Below are 13,559 nucleotides of genomic sequence, written 5' to 3'. Positions count from 1 at the left end.
AGAAGAGAAGAGAAGAGAAGAGAAGAGAAGAGAAGAGAAGAGAAGAGAAGAGAAGAGAAGAGAAGAGAAGAGAAGAGAAGAGAAGAGAAGAGAAGAAACCCTGAGCTCCATGTATAGAAGGTCTTCTCTTTTCTTAGGTCCTGAGTCCTTTTCTTTGACTGGCACCCCTCTCTCTGGGTACTTTATTACCAAACAAAGCTCTCTCTCAAGTGTCTGGAGCCACACTTTGGGGAGCATGCTCTTCATCTTCCCATGTTCCCAGGCTTTCAGACCCAGAAGAAAGAAGCCCTTATTCATCAACTTCCTCCCCTTGTTCTTTGGTGTTTCTTGCCACCACAGTTGTCCTTGTACAACGTGGCTCAAACTGACTGTCCCACAAGTCCAACCCTAGATTATCACTCAACACTTCCTGCCAAGGCAGGAAATGACCTCCTAACTGTCCCTTCACAGTGTGCGATGCCCACATATGCTGCCAAGACGTTATGCCCAGCAACAGTGCTGTCAAGCAAGACACCTCCTTGCTGGAACTCTTTCATTGCTTCCATTCTCCCACCAAATATGACTCAGACAGCTACTTTTCTCTATTCTAATTATGTAGTCAATGTGAACAAGCCACTAAGCAAGCAAGGAGATACCTGATACTCACAGACCTCTGTGCTTGGTTTACAGGGCTAGGCCATGTCTTCTTGCTAAACATACCCCTCCCCAATAGCAATCCACTCCACTCTTGACTGTTTTGCTTATCTTTGTAATGTGGCACCCTGACCTTGAGATGACACACAGCTTTAGTTAAATTTAAAGGACCCTGCCTAGTTACAGTAGCAATGGGCACTTCTGTCATAGCATCTATCAGGTATGCCTTTGTCTTCTCATGCATAGAGGCATGTAGAGGATCCTGGGGTTAGATGCTGGCATTTCTACATACCTGAATCAGAAGCTTTGGCTTGAGTTACAATAGAAGCCACAGATCGTAGTTACCCTCTGTTCACTATATTCTGGGCACTGTGTTTTCCTCATCCACAAGAATAGCTTCCTGGCCTTCCACAAGAGAGAGCACTGAAAAAGGCGACTGAGGGCTTCCTTTTAATAACAGATGAGAAAACTGAGAGCTGAGTGAGTGGTGCCACTAGCCCAAGTTCCCATGACTTGGAAGTGGCAGATTGTGTGCCTCCTACCTTGGTCTGTCACCCTGCCATATGCATGCTGTAAAAACCAGCCTGTTCTATGTTCTTCTGTGCACAAGAGATGAATGAATGTCAGGTCTACAGAAGAAACATTTTACTGGCAACCACACTCTCTGGGTCATTGTCCCAGCTCTGCAGGCTGCTTTGCCAGAACAACTCTAGCAAGAGGCTTCCCAGTACTGAGCTTCAAAATCTGCCTTGAGAAGTTGGGGATAAAAAAAAAATCACTAGAGTTGCTCCCATCTGAGGAGACTTCGGTGGGACTAGGCACCACTTTTTCTGTAAAACTCTTTTCTGACAGTGAATGGAGCAGCTGCCTGGTGTGCAATAGTGACTGAGGCCTGCGGTGGAGAGAAAGATAGGTGAGGGAAGATACGACTTGGTGAGGAGACACAACTTGGCAGTGGAGACATGGGCCTGAAGACTCTGAGTCACAAATCTATTCCAAACACTCACATTTTTAAACATTTAGATTGATGGATTGGCGTCTTAAATGGACAGTTGATAATTGCACATCTTTGTTGGGTATGAGGCAGTGTTTGGGAGCTTCATACCTTGTGTAATGATCAACTCGGGATATTGTGCTTCTCCATCATCTCAGGTGCTTATCATTTCTTGTTGGTGCGAGCATTCTAAATCCTTTCTTCTGGCTGTTTTGAATTATACAAGATGACACTGTTGACTGTAGTCACCCTTCTGTGTAATAAAATACCAAAATGTATTTCTACTCTCCGGCTGTGACTTTGTGCCCATTAGGCAATCATTTCCTTTTCCCTCCTTCTTGCCCTCCAAGGAGAATTCTGCCCACATACAAAGGAAGTTAAGGATGATTACCTCCACCAGTTAATTTTGAGTGTATTTTCCTTTTCATGAGAGTGCTATATCATACAAATCTGTCTAAATACATTTAAAAGTGCTCTTTTAATAATGAACCACACAATAAAAATCCCAAGAGCCATGAAAGCCTTGTGTTATTGAACAGTGACATTTTTTTTTCTGATTGGTATACCTAACATATTGGTAATTCTTAAAAGTGATGAATCTCAGACTCAATCGAATATAAGGGGCATGAGAAGGTGCTCCTGACGCTATCTTAAGCATCTGGGAGGACTGTCTTGAAAAAGTAACATCAGTTGACACAAGTACAGGATTCTGGAAAAGGACTCTACTCTTCTTAGGAAGGAAGAACTGCAAATGTAGTCTGCATTTCTTCTCTATCAAAAATATTTATTTATTTATTTATTTATTTATTTATTTATTTATTTATTATTTCAGGTGTGTGGATGTTTTGCCTATATGTATGTGCTACATGTATGAAGTGTCCACAGAGGGCAGTAAAGGGTATTAGATCCTCTGGAACTAAACTTAGTCCTCTGGAAACCAGCCAGTGCCCTTGACCTGGAAGCCATCTCTCCAGCCCCACCTTTATTTCCTTTTATTCTCATGAAAGTTTCCCCATCAGCTATCTATGGCTGCCCAGAAAGTTCTGCTGCCCACTTCCTAAGGCTCTATAGGGTCAACTGTGCTGTCTTAAGTTAATCTGGGGGAAGAATGACAATAATCAGAGCAAGGAGAATCCAGGGTTTTTTTTGGGGTGGGTGAGACAAGCAAGAGGCAACAACTAGTTCTTCCAACTTACAAGTCTTCATGCTACTGTGACCTACTGATTTCTGTATATGATTCTTTCTTTTGACTTTTCATACCATAAGCTTTCTTTTGGGTGAAAGATAACACTAGAGGCTTTAAAAATACTTCCTGGTCCATGAAAAAGGAATATCTTAGTGCTATAGCTCAAAACTGAAATGGCTGCCAAGGACTCCAGTATTTGAAGATATGGTCCCCAGTTGGTAGCACTGCTCTGAGAGGAAGTGGAGTATAGCTGGTTGAGTTGGTTCATCATGGGTGAGTATTTGGGAATTAGGACTTCACTCTTTTGTCATCTGGTTCTGAGTCTTTATGATCACATTGTGAGTTAGCCTCCTTTGCACATCTCATTACTATAGGTAGAACCATCTCCACAGTCAGTGCCTTTTCTGCCATGATGGGCCTAAATCCCCAGAAACCATGAGCCCTGCCCAACCTTTCCTTTCTTAAGCTTCTTCTGTCAGGCATTTTGTCACAGTGTGGTAATTTGAATAGGAATGCCCCCCCCCCCAGACTCATATGTTTGAATGTTTGGCCAATAGGAATGATACATTTAGGATGTGTGGCCTTGTTGAAGTGGGTGTGGCTTTGATGGAGGAAGTGTGTCATGTTGGGTGTGGGTGGTATTGAGGTCTTACATGCTCAAGCTATGACCAGTGTGGCACTCTCTCTTCTTGCCTGTAGATTCAGGTGTAGATTCAGATGTAGAACTCTCAGCTCCTTCATAGCACCATGTCTGCCTGTATACTGTTATTATGTTTCTCACCATGATGATAATGGACTCTGAAACTGTAAGCCAGCCCCAATTAAATGTTTTCCTTTATAAGAGTTGCTGTGGTCATGGTGTCTGTTCACAGCAATAAAAACCCTAGTCTATGTTCATGGAAGGGAGTCCATAAGAGCCTCTGGAGGTTTGAAAGTGTTCTTCTAACTAGGAATGAGACAAAGATGAAATAAATAAAGTGTTATCTTTATGTTAAATATAAATCAATGGGCTAATCTATAATCACCAGGAGTAATGGTGATGGTAACTCTCCATTCTTCCTCCTGGAAAATATAGCTAGTTCATAATGAGTCTTCTGCTTTCGTGCCAGAGTTTTCATCACGCTGGTATTGGGTAGGCCTTGCTAATCAGTTAGGGAGCTAATGTCACCTCGGGGGAACAAAGAACTGGACTCATAGCCAAGAGACCTGGCAAACAGGTCTAGCTTTGCTTTCAGCCAGCCATGTGGCTATGAATAGTAATTGAACCTCTCATAGCCTCTGTTGGCTTATTCGTAAAAGGAGGGGATGGTTCTTGTGCTATCTTAATCCATTTCTAATTCTCATGTTGTAAGACTCTGAAAGGAGCTGTGGCATTGGAAATCCACGAGGGCTTAGAAGTCACACCTGCAGCTTGGAGGTCTACCATTATGCTTCTAAATACTCATGAAGGAAACAGAGGGATAAACCTGGACACTCAGGAGATTGTAGTCAAGTTTGGAAGGTGATACGTGTTTTTGAAAGAATGAGGAAAATAAGAAACTCTGATACCGAGAGAGACATTACAAACTCACAGAGCAGGAATTTATCTTGGGCTTGGGAGAGTTATATCTGTCTGCTATTGCCATAATCATGCTGTGTAACAAAATCTCGACAATATCTCAGTGGCCCATAACAATACACATTTATTTCCTTCCCAAGTGTGTCATTGTCAGTGACTGTGAGCTGGACACACATGTTCCTGCATCTACAGTCATCTGTGGGGCAGCTGACTAGCCTTGAACATCATGGCTAGGCTAGATCATACAGCTTTTTATCAGTCCATCTAGCAGGGCTTTGCTTGGTGTGACTGCGGTGCTTTGGCTCTGCTCTTTGCATCATTCTTTATATGGTTTTCTATAGCATGCTGTCATGTTAATAGATTTAGTTGAAGCACACAGACAGAAATACAAGAGCACTTATTGCTGGCATTACTCTGCTGGCTCTCACGGAGAAAGGCAGCCATTTTCAGAGTGTGCTCTGCTACCTTGAAGCTGTGCTGCCCTCAAGCTCAGTGGTTATTTTCTTCACATGCAAACTTGCTGAGCCTTCTTCTGGATATGACAGACAATCTGCACAGGTGGTTAAGATGCTAAACTCCAGAACATTCTAGCAGCATATGATAATTTAGGGAGTCAATGGAGGAGGATACTTGGCCCTTTTGGCTTTGCGCCAGTATGAGATGAGTTCAGATGGACTAATCCTTAAGTCCATTCTGTTTTGTTTTGGGAAGTAGTTCACAGTCCAAGCTTAAGCAGCGGCATCATTTAGCTGAGCCCCAGTGATCCTTACTCTCACTTCTGACTGTTTATGCTTTCTGATCATGCTGCCTTCCTCTCTGAAAACCAACTCCTCCTGACCACTGAGCTTCAGTTTGACTTTATCTTACCCACTGCAATGTTTTTTAGCATCAGGTCTGGGCCACAGAGGCCTTGGTTTCTTTAGAGACTTACAAAGATGTTTTGGATCATGGCCTAGATGTGTGTAGAGTTATCACCCCATTCCATGTTCTTATGACAAATAAAATTGACATAATTGGCCAGGAGGGATTGGTATTGAGCCTCCACTTCTAAATGGTGACTCTATATGAAGGATTTTTTTGCAGTGTCCTTGAAGGTTTCCAGAGTGACTGTGTTGTATACTATACATCTTCAGCCTTCACTATCCTTCCTTCCCTTCCTTCCTTCTCTCTCCTCTCATTCCAAGAGAGCTGACATGGGACCACCTGCTCTCTACAGTACTAGCAAGGAACTTGACCTCAGACTCTGATTCCTCTAAATTCTCAGCTGTGGTACCAATCAAACATGTTTTCCACAGTTGGCTTTGTCTAGTTCACAAATACAGGGAAAGGGATCCAGATCTACTGAGACATTTTATCATTCAGTCCATCCCTGAACTCAGTCAAATATGTCAACATTTTTGGTAAAATGGCATTTGGGCTTTCAAATTGGTTTCTTGTTAGGCTATGCCAGACAGAGATGAACACTGGGAAGAGACTGCTGGCTGATGAGACATGTCAGTGAGCTCAGACCTGTAGCAGAAAACTAGCTCAGGACAAAAGCAAGAGACAGAACGAACACTATTTTCTTTCCTTGGCATCTCCCTGTCTCACTTCCTCAGGACTCTCTGATCATCTTCCTACTCAAGGAGGGCCCTTTCTATATATGCCCTAAACTCAGGCAGAGGACACAGAAAATATGCAGTAATCCTGAGTTAGAGTGACAGTTCATCAGAATTCCAGGTATAGCTGCTGCCTAGGGCTTTTCCCTTCCGTGAGTGTATTAGTTACTTTTCTGGCACTGTGATAAAATATCTAAGTGAAAGCCAATTATCAGTTATCAGTTATCATGGTGGGAGGGGGGCAAGGCACTACAACATGAGCATAAGGCTTCTGCCTTGAAGTAAGGAAGAAAGGGAGGCAGAGGGTGGGAGGGAAAGAAGGAGGGAGGGAGGGAGGGAGGGAGAGAGAGAGAGAGAGAGAGAGAGAGAGAGAGAGAGAGAGAGAGAGAGAATATGAAGAGGAACTGGAGCTACACTATAGAACTTCAAGTTCTCCCAATGATGTACTTCCTCAAGCTAGGTTCGGTTCGACCTTCTAAAGGTTCCATGACCCTATCAAATTTCGCCACCAAGTGGGGATTGACATTTGACATTCAAATCACAATTATAGAGGGCCTTCAGAGCCAGAAGATCCTCCCCATAAAGACTGATGCCTAGTACAGAAGTTCAGGCACCCTAATAGATGGTAATTAGGATATTATGACAGGAACTTTTGCTTGAGTGATCCTACACACAGGTGATCTAACTTTCTCTTGCCCCTGTTTTGTTTGGGGAAGGGCAAGCTAGAGGTAATGGTCTTATCAAGGATTGAAAGATAGGTCATTGGCCAAGTTCACCCAGTTACCTTGTATCAGAGCTTTGATCATCTCTTTCTCTTCTATCACTAACCTAGGGTAAAATGCACCCTTCTCATCATACGGTAAAAGTCCTCTGCACTCTGATGGATTAAGAAGGTCAATAAATATAAGACAAGGAAGCAGGTGGACTGAGAGTAGCTCTTGTATCTTCTCCCTGGACCAAGTCCAGGGCTCCGAAAGGTGTGGCTTTTGTTCTAGTGGAAACATCAGAGCAGCTTCTCATCCCCAGACAGAGAGGAGAGAAAGTCCTGGAAGTCACAGACTTGCTCCTGCGTGAGAAGGTCTACAACATCCAGAGGCAGGAGCAGAGCAGGTGGTGCCCGGAGGAAGAGCTGCCTCCTTTGCCAGTGTTCTGAGCAGCCTGGGAAAATCCCTTTGGCGACGCCCTGAACCTCAGTTTCCTCAAAAACATGGAGGCAAGGCCTTTGTCATCAACTGCAAGTGATTGTTATGTGGTCCTGCCAAGAACAGTCCAAGTTTAAGCAGTGCACAGATCCAACATGCCAAGAAAAAAGATGAACTCTCTGCTTGAGAGCTCACACAGTGGCTCAGTGGAAGAGGGCTGTATGGGCTTTTCAGGAGTTCCTGTAACAGATGACTGTGGGTTTGGTGACTAACAACAACACACATTTAGTATTACGGTTCTTGGAGGCAGGCACTGAAATTCAGTCTCACTAAAGCTTCTGTTAAGGTACCGGGAAACCTGGGTTTTTGAGGTTCTGAAAGGTTCTGGCTCTACAATGTGGCCTTTCCCCGCTTCCAGAGACCACTTGCATGGCATAGTTCATGTCCCTTTCTTCACATCACCCTCTCTGCTTCCAACATCACATGCTCCTAATGACACTGGCTATTGGCTCCTGGATTCAACTGGATCCCCTCTGATAATCTAGGATACTCTCCCCACCCTAAGATTGGTAACTTCATCTACCTGCAACATCCTTTCTGTCATGAGAAGTAACACAATTCTAGACTTTGGGGATTAGGAGGAGAGAGAGAGAGAGAGAGTGTGTGTGTGTGTGTGTGTGTGTGTGTGTGTGTGTGCAGGCTGCTATGATGCCTATTCTCTGCACCACTTCCAGAATGTGTCCTGGCCCAGCCTGCTAATATCCTGACCATATCTCTGTGGGATTAGGCATTTTTGTGCATGTCTATTAGATACCTTGCTGTCAGCACCTGCCTTTCCACCTGCAGGCTTTGGCTGGTATGCTTTACTCTGGCATAAGAGTGTCCTTCTTGTGCACAGGGCAGGTGGAGGAAGGGTGAAGTCAGCCCTGTAACCCTTGGAGAAACCTTTGCTGCTGCCGGATAGGATTAATACAGTGGATTAATGCCCCATCTGTCCTGGCCCTAGAGTGGGATAACTGGAGCCCATTCTAGCCTGTCCCCCAGAACTCCCCAGAGGGACAGGTAATCTAGCATCTAGCATCTGTACTATCCCATCCTGTTTATCTTCTACCACAGCTCCTCTTGATGGTTATTAGAATGGGATCACAAATAAACCACTGGCACTCAAAACCTAACCTATAAGGCTTCTTGCTAATATTTTCTTTTATAGAAAATATTATTTTATGTATATAAGTATTTTACCTGCATGTATGTCTGTCTGAAGGCCAGAAGGGCATGTTTAATTCATCCCCTCGACCTGGAATTACAGATATTGTAAACTGCCATGTGGATGCTGGGCGTCAGTACTCTTAACTGAGCTGTCTTTCCAGACCCTGGCTAATTATCTATCTATCTATCTATCTATCTATCTATCTATGCATATATATGAATATATATATATATATATATATATATATATATATATATATGTGTACGTGTGTATATACTTTTTACAAACCTCCTCCATGATATCTTCTTGCTTGTAGAGTCCTTTTAATCTCATGCCACCTACTTACCTTTCCAAGTCTTCCTCTTCCTCCAGTGTCTTCCCCACACAAGCCCTCCAGCGTCTTCCTGCCCATCTGAAGAGGCCCCAAGAAGTAATTTAGGTGTACCAGGCAACTGGGAGAGATAGCACAGTAGGCAGACAAAATCCACACATTCTGAAGAAGCTAGACTATATGAGATGAAGTTTCCTTCACTAGAGATTAACTGAGTCATGATACATCAGTGACTCAGTCTGTCTAACCCTCAATGTAAAGATAGGACTAGAACCTCCCTCATAGGCTCACAGCGAGTGATGACCTTAACATTGATGGCCTTCTTAGAACAGTGCTTGGCCCCAGCAAGAATTCCCTCTAAATAATAGGCATTGGTGATCTCTCTAGCAAGTTAGTAGACAGCACGTTCAGAGCATTTCAAGTACCCTTTTCATTTGTTGGTCGAACCTAAGATAAAGCAATTGGTTTTGCTGAGAGCTCAACCACATGTTCTACCTTAGAATGTAAGCTATTTGAGAGCAGACTGGTCTGTGCTATCTCAGTTCAGCCTCAATATCTTCAGTAGTGAGTTGGCATTTGATTGTGTTTTTCAACGAACTAGAGAAAGCAACCACATCTACAAAGTGATGGAAGGGGCAGGGACTGCACAGGAAGAGGCAGGCAACGTCTCCAGTAGTTCTGCACAAAGCTCATCTGCCGCCTGCCAGAGCAGGTGGAATGGGCAGTCCCGGAGGTTACCAGCAGCTGAGAAGCCCTGGGCAGCACACAGCCAATTTTGCCTCTGGAGCTGTGATAGACAGAGACCTACTGCCTGGATCCTTCTTCAAGGAAGGGTTTTGCTGTCCAGCTGTGAGGAGCATGGTCTACAGACAGGCTGCAGCTGTCAGCTCCTCTGGTGAAGCATCTTTGTTACTGAGAGCTGTCTGGCCCCTGGTCATGCATTCTTCTGGGTGGTCCTAGTGCTGCATCTAAGTGGTGTGTGTGTGTGTGTGTGTGTGTGTGTGTGTGTGTGTGTGTGTGTGTACGCACGCTCAGGCAAGCCCATGTGAAGACTCAGCTATTTCTGCCTAATACAAGCCTTTCTGCAGGCAATCCTGCTACCGAATACCTTGCTGCGTTAGTCAAATACAGCAACAGTTCCTTGCTTTCCTCTCTCCCTACTGGCAGCCTCCACCCCTGTCAAGCTCTATCCACCCACAGGTATACCTGTCCAACAATCTTGCATTATAGACTACACCTCTGCTTCCCAAAGGCACAACCTTGGGACAGGAACCAGGATTTCACCTCGTCAAGTTTAAGTGAATGCTTGATGCTTTCTTTAGATGTCCACAGACCCAGAACGAGGTTGTCTTTTTTTCTTTTTGGGCATTTAACTCCTCAAGGGTATTACAGATCTGACTACAGCCTAGAATGTTTGGTGCTCCTTGCTGTATTGCCTAGGCAAACAAGGGCTGCTCAACTTCCATCTCCACTTAGAAGAGTAAATTTAAAAATCTACTTCATTAATACAGAGTGTTCTTTTTTGGAATTTGTGATGATTCAGAGAGATGCCTAGTGAGCACTTGTTTATTTCACTTTATCAGGGAAGAGGAGCTTGCCAAGCAGAGAACTTCAGCAAGATGCTAAAGGTATTTTTCTACAGCTTTACAGAGGGGGAAAAACCTCCCACCCCTCTAAAGACAATTTACAGTCTCCAGAGCCACACAACAGTCTTGTCAGTTTATTAACACCCAAAACAACAGTTTTTGCAGGCAACCCATTCATGGTCCCTTTGGCACATCTCTTTGAACTTGCCTGTCCTTTGACATTAACCAAATCCTTAGTCCCATGAGCTCAGTGCCCTCCCCTAGCCCTACTGGTAGCTCCTGCCTCTGCTGATCCCTGTCTATTGTGCTTCCTTCCATCCCTCTCACTGTCTTGCCTCCCAGACTCCACCTCTTCTTTCTCCATCTCTGCTTTTTAGACAGGGGAGTAAGTTCTAGATCCCATGGGCTATACCACGAAGAAGGCTGTACACTCTCAAGGGTTTTATAACAGCCACCGATGTGATAGCTACGTTAAGCTGGGCCTGGTAGCTTATGCCTGCAATCTCAGTTATGTGGGGGGTAAGGCAACTGGACAATTCAATCAGACCCTAGGAGTAGGAGCTGGGATGTAGCTCACTGGTAGAGTACCTGCCTGGTAATGTCCTAGATTTGATCCCTAGTACCACGGAAAAGTGAAAGCAACATTTGCTTTTCTTTTCTTGTCAAACATTTAAAAATACTTCCTAAATATAGCCAAAGGGATCTAAGTCATGCCAGAGACAACTGCTCAAAGAGACACATGTTTATTTTGGTACTCTTTCTTCATAATAGCCAAGATATGTAATCAGTCTGGATGCCTACCGATAGAGAAATGGAAAATGAACACAAGAAGCTATCTGCAATTGATGGCTGCTAAGGGAAGGAGAACCAGTGTTCTGTAGGCATGTGGCTGAGGGCACATGACTATATTCCAGTAGATGGTTCTACACCCGTGAACATATAGGTAGCACCAAGTGGACTCAGTAGATTTCAAAAGCAAACAGAGCACATGAAATTGGGAGTGCGGAAGTAAGGAAGGGAGCATGGGATAAATGGGTGGAGTAAGGAAGGGGACATGGGACAAATGGAAAGGAAGGGAAGGGGTGTATTTGTTCAAAACACATTATATGAATGTATGAAACTCTCAAACACTCAGCATGTGATCTCTCTCTCTCTTACACACACACATACACACACACACAGTGCTATTTTCATGAAATAGTTACGATTGGAGATCATCTTATTTAAAAAAAAAAAACAGACTCTAAAGAGAGAGAACGATCCACATTCATTCTCTCATAGGTTCAACCTAGATTGTACATACACATGCAGGTCAGGAAAGTAGGAGGACTATTTGCTGCAGGGCAAGAGTCCAGAAGAGGGTACCAGAGGAGAAGTACGTGAATCCCTGAACAAGGATGCCATTATGAAAGCCACCATCTTATACAATGAACAACATCAACAACAGATGTTTTCTGGGAGGCTAAGGCAGGAAGATTGCCATGAATTCCAGGCCACCCAGGGCTCTCTGGTAAACCTCTGCCTCAAAACAAACACAAACACAAACAAACAAACAAACAAAACAAAACACCAACCCAACCCAACCAACCGAAACCAAACAACAAACAAATGAACACTACCATCACCACCACCACCAAAACAAAAGAGTCTAAATATCTAGCTACTCCCTTCTAGCTTGGTATATACTAATCATCTAGTAAATCCTTGTCAATGAGAGAATTTGGAGTTGGCTTGACAGCCTATGACACTCGTCATCCAGACCTGGTACCATTTACTTCCTGGAGTCCCAGCAGGTTGTACATTAACTGCATGGTTCTGTGGGAATGTCCCCAGGACCAGCAGGCTCGTGCCAGCCAGATGCAAACTCATACATCAGAGGAAATTCTCACTTGCTGCAATCTGCTGTGATCTCAAGCTTTCTGAGAAAGGACCCCTTTTAAAATGGCAACCATGACCTTGGCTCTTTGTGATTCCTGGGGACAGAGCTGGCTGGGTTTCTGGCCTGCGGCTCAGCCTGCAGGCACCCAGAACTTCCAGACAATTACAGTTCCCCTGGAATTGCCCTCACTCCTGATTGCTATTGGTTAATTACAGGACTCTAGGCTCCAGACTCTCTTACCCACCCATATGTCACATCCGATGTAACTAACGAGTTCTCAGGAGCACAGGATTTGGGGATGTCTGTGGCAATGTTGTTAAATTTGATGCATTACTAGTGCTAGCGTGCTTCTCTCCGCAGAGAGGGGTCCCCTTTCTCCCCTGTGACTTTTTTAGCCGTGGTGGTGCAAATCTTGAGCTCTGGCAGCTGTAATTCTGCAAATTTCCTAGGGTCACCCAAGAGGATTTTACCTTTGTGGTGCCGCCTCCTCCTTTTCCTTCCGTTAGCAGCTCCTTCTTGTCCAAAGAGCTTCAAACTCTAACTATTGTTAGTCTGGAAGAGACAATCCTCTCATTTTGGCAAAGCAGACTCCTGAGATAGGCCTAGGGAGACTTGTCTAGTCAGAGTTGAGTTTATTGCCTTTAATTCAATTCAACACAAGCCTGCCACCAATCTAGGTGCTTTCAGGACAGTAGACAAACATAAGCCCCTGCACTTAAGGTATTGTCAGGCTGGACAAGCAAAACAAGACCCTGACAACATTTGCATACACTTCATTCAGAGGCTGTTCACTAAGTCAGTACTAGTAAAGACTAGCCACTGTAACGTAAAGCCCCTCTAGCACTATGGCTCAGCAGACTTACCTTATTTGTTCTCCTTGAGAAAGCCCTCAGGTCAGTAGCTTAGCTTTGTAGGTGGTTATTCTGAAATCCAGGACCCTGTGTTTTTGTACTTTGCCGTCTGCCATTTTATTGTGCTCATCTAAAGGGTCAAAGCCAGACTGGGACCACACTTGGGTTCTAGCTTGTAAAAAGGTAAAATAAGCAAGCAGCTCCAAAAGCAATGTGTGGCAATGTACACACACACACACATACACACACACACACACACATCCTGCATCCTACTGAGGAAACTTTAATGCATGGCCACATATACCTACAAAAAGGGGTGGGACTATCACCTCCTTCTTGGTGTATGTCCAGAAAAAATAAGGATGGCTTTGGGGAAATAGTCACTGTGTTTCCTTAACATTCTATGGTAAGCTAGTGATTTCTTTGCCTACAGCAGAGATCAAGAAGAGGGGGTGCTGACCTCAGAGAGCTTACATTCCAGCAGGCAAGAGAAAAATGAATGACTTCTGTAGCATGAAGCAGGATGGAATCCAGATCTGACCCCAGGGCCTGTGCTCCTAAGCAGTGTGCTCTAGGAGTCCCAGACTTCAA

Source organism: Mus caroli, chromosome X (assembly GCF_900094665.2).
Source record: "Mus caroli chromosome X, CAROLI_EIJ_v1.1, whole genome shotgun sequence".
NCBI lineage: Eukaryota > Metazoa > Chordata > Mammalia > Rodentia > Muridae > Mus > Mus caroli.
This window is presented reverse-complemented; position numbering follows the sequence as displayed.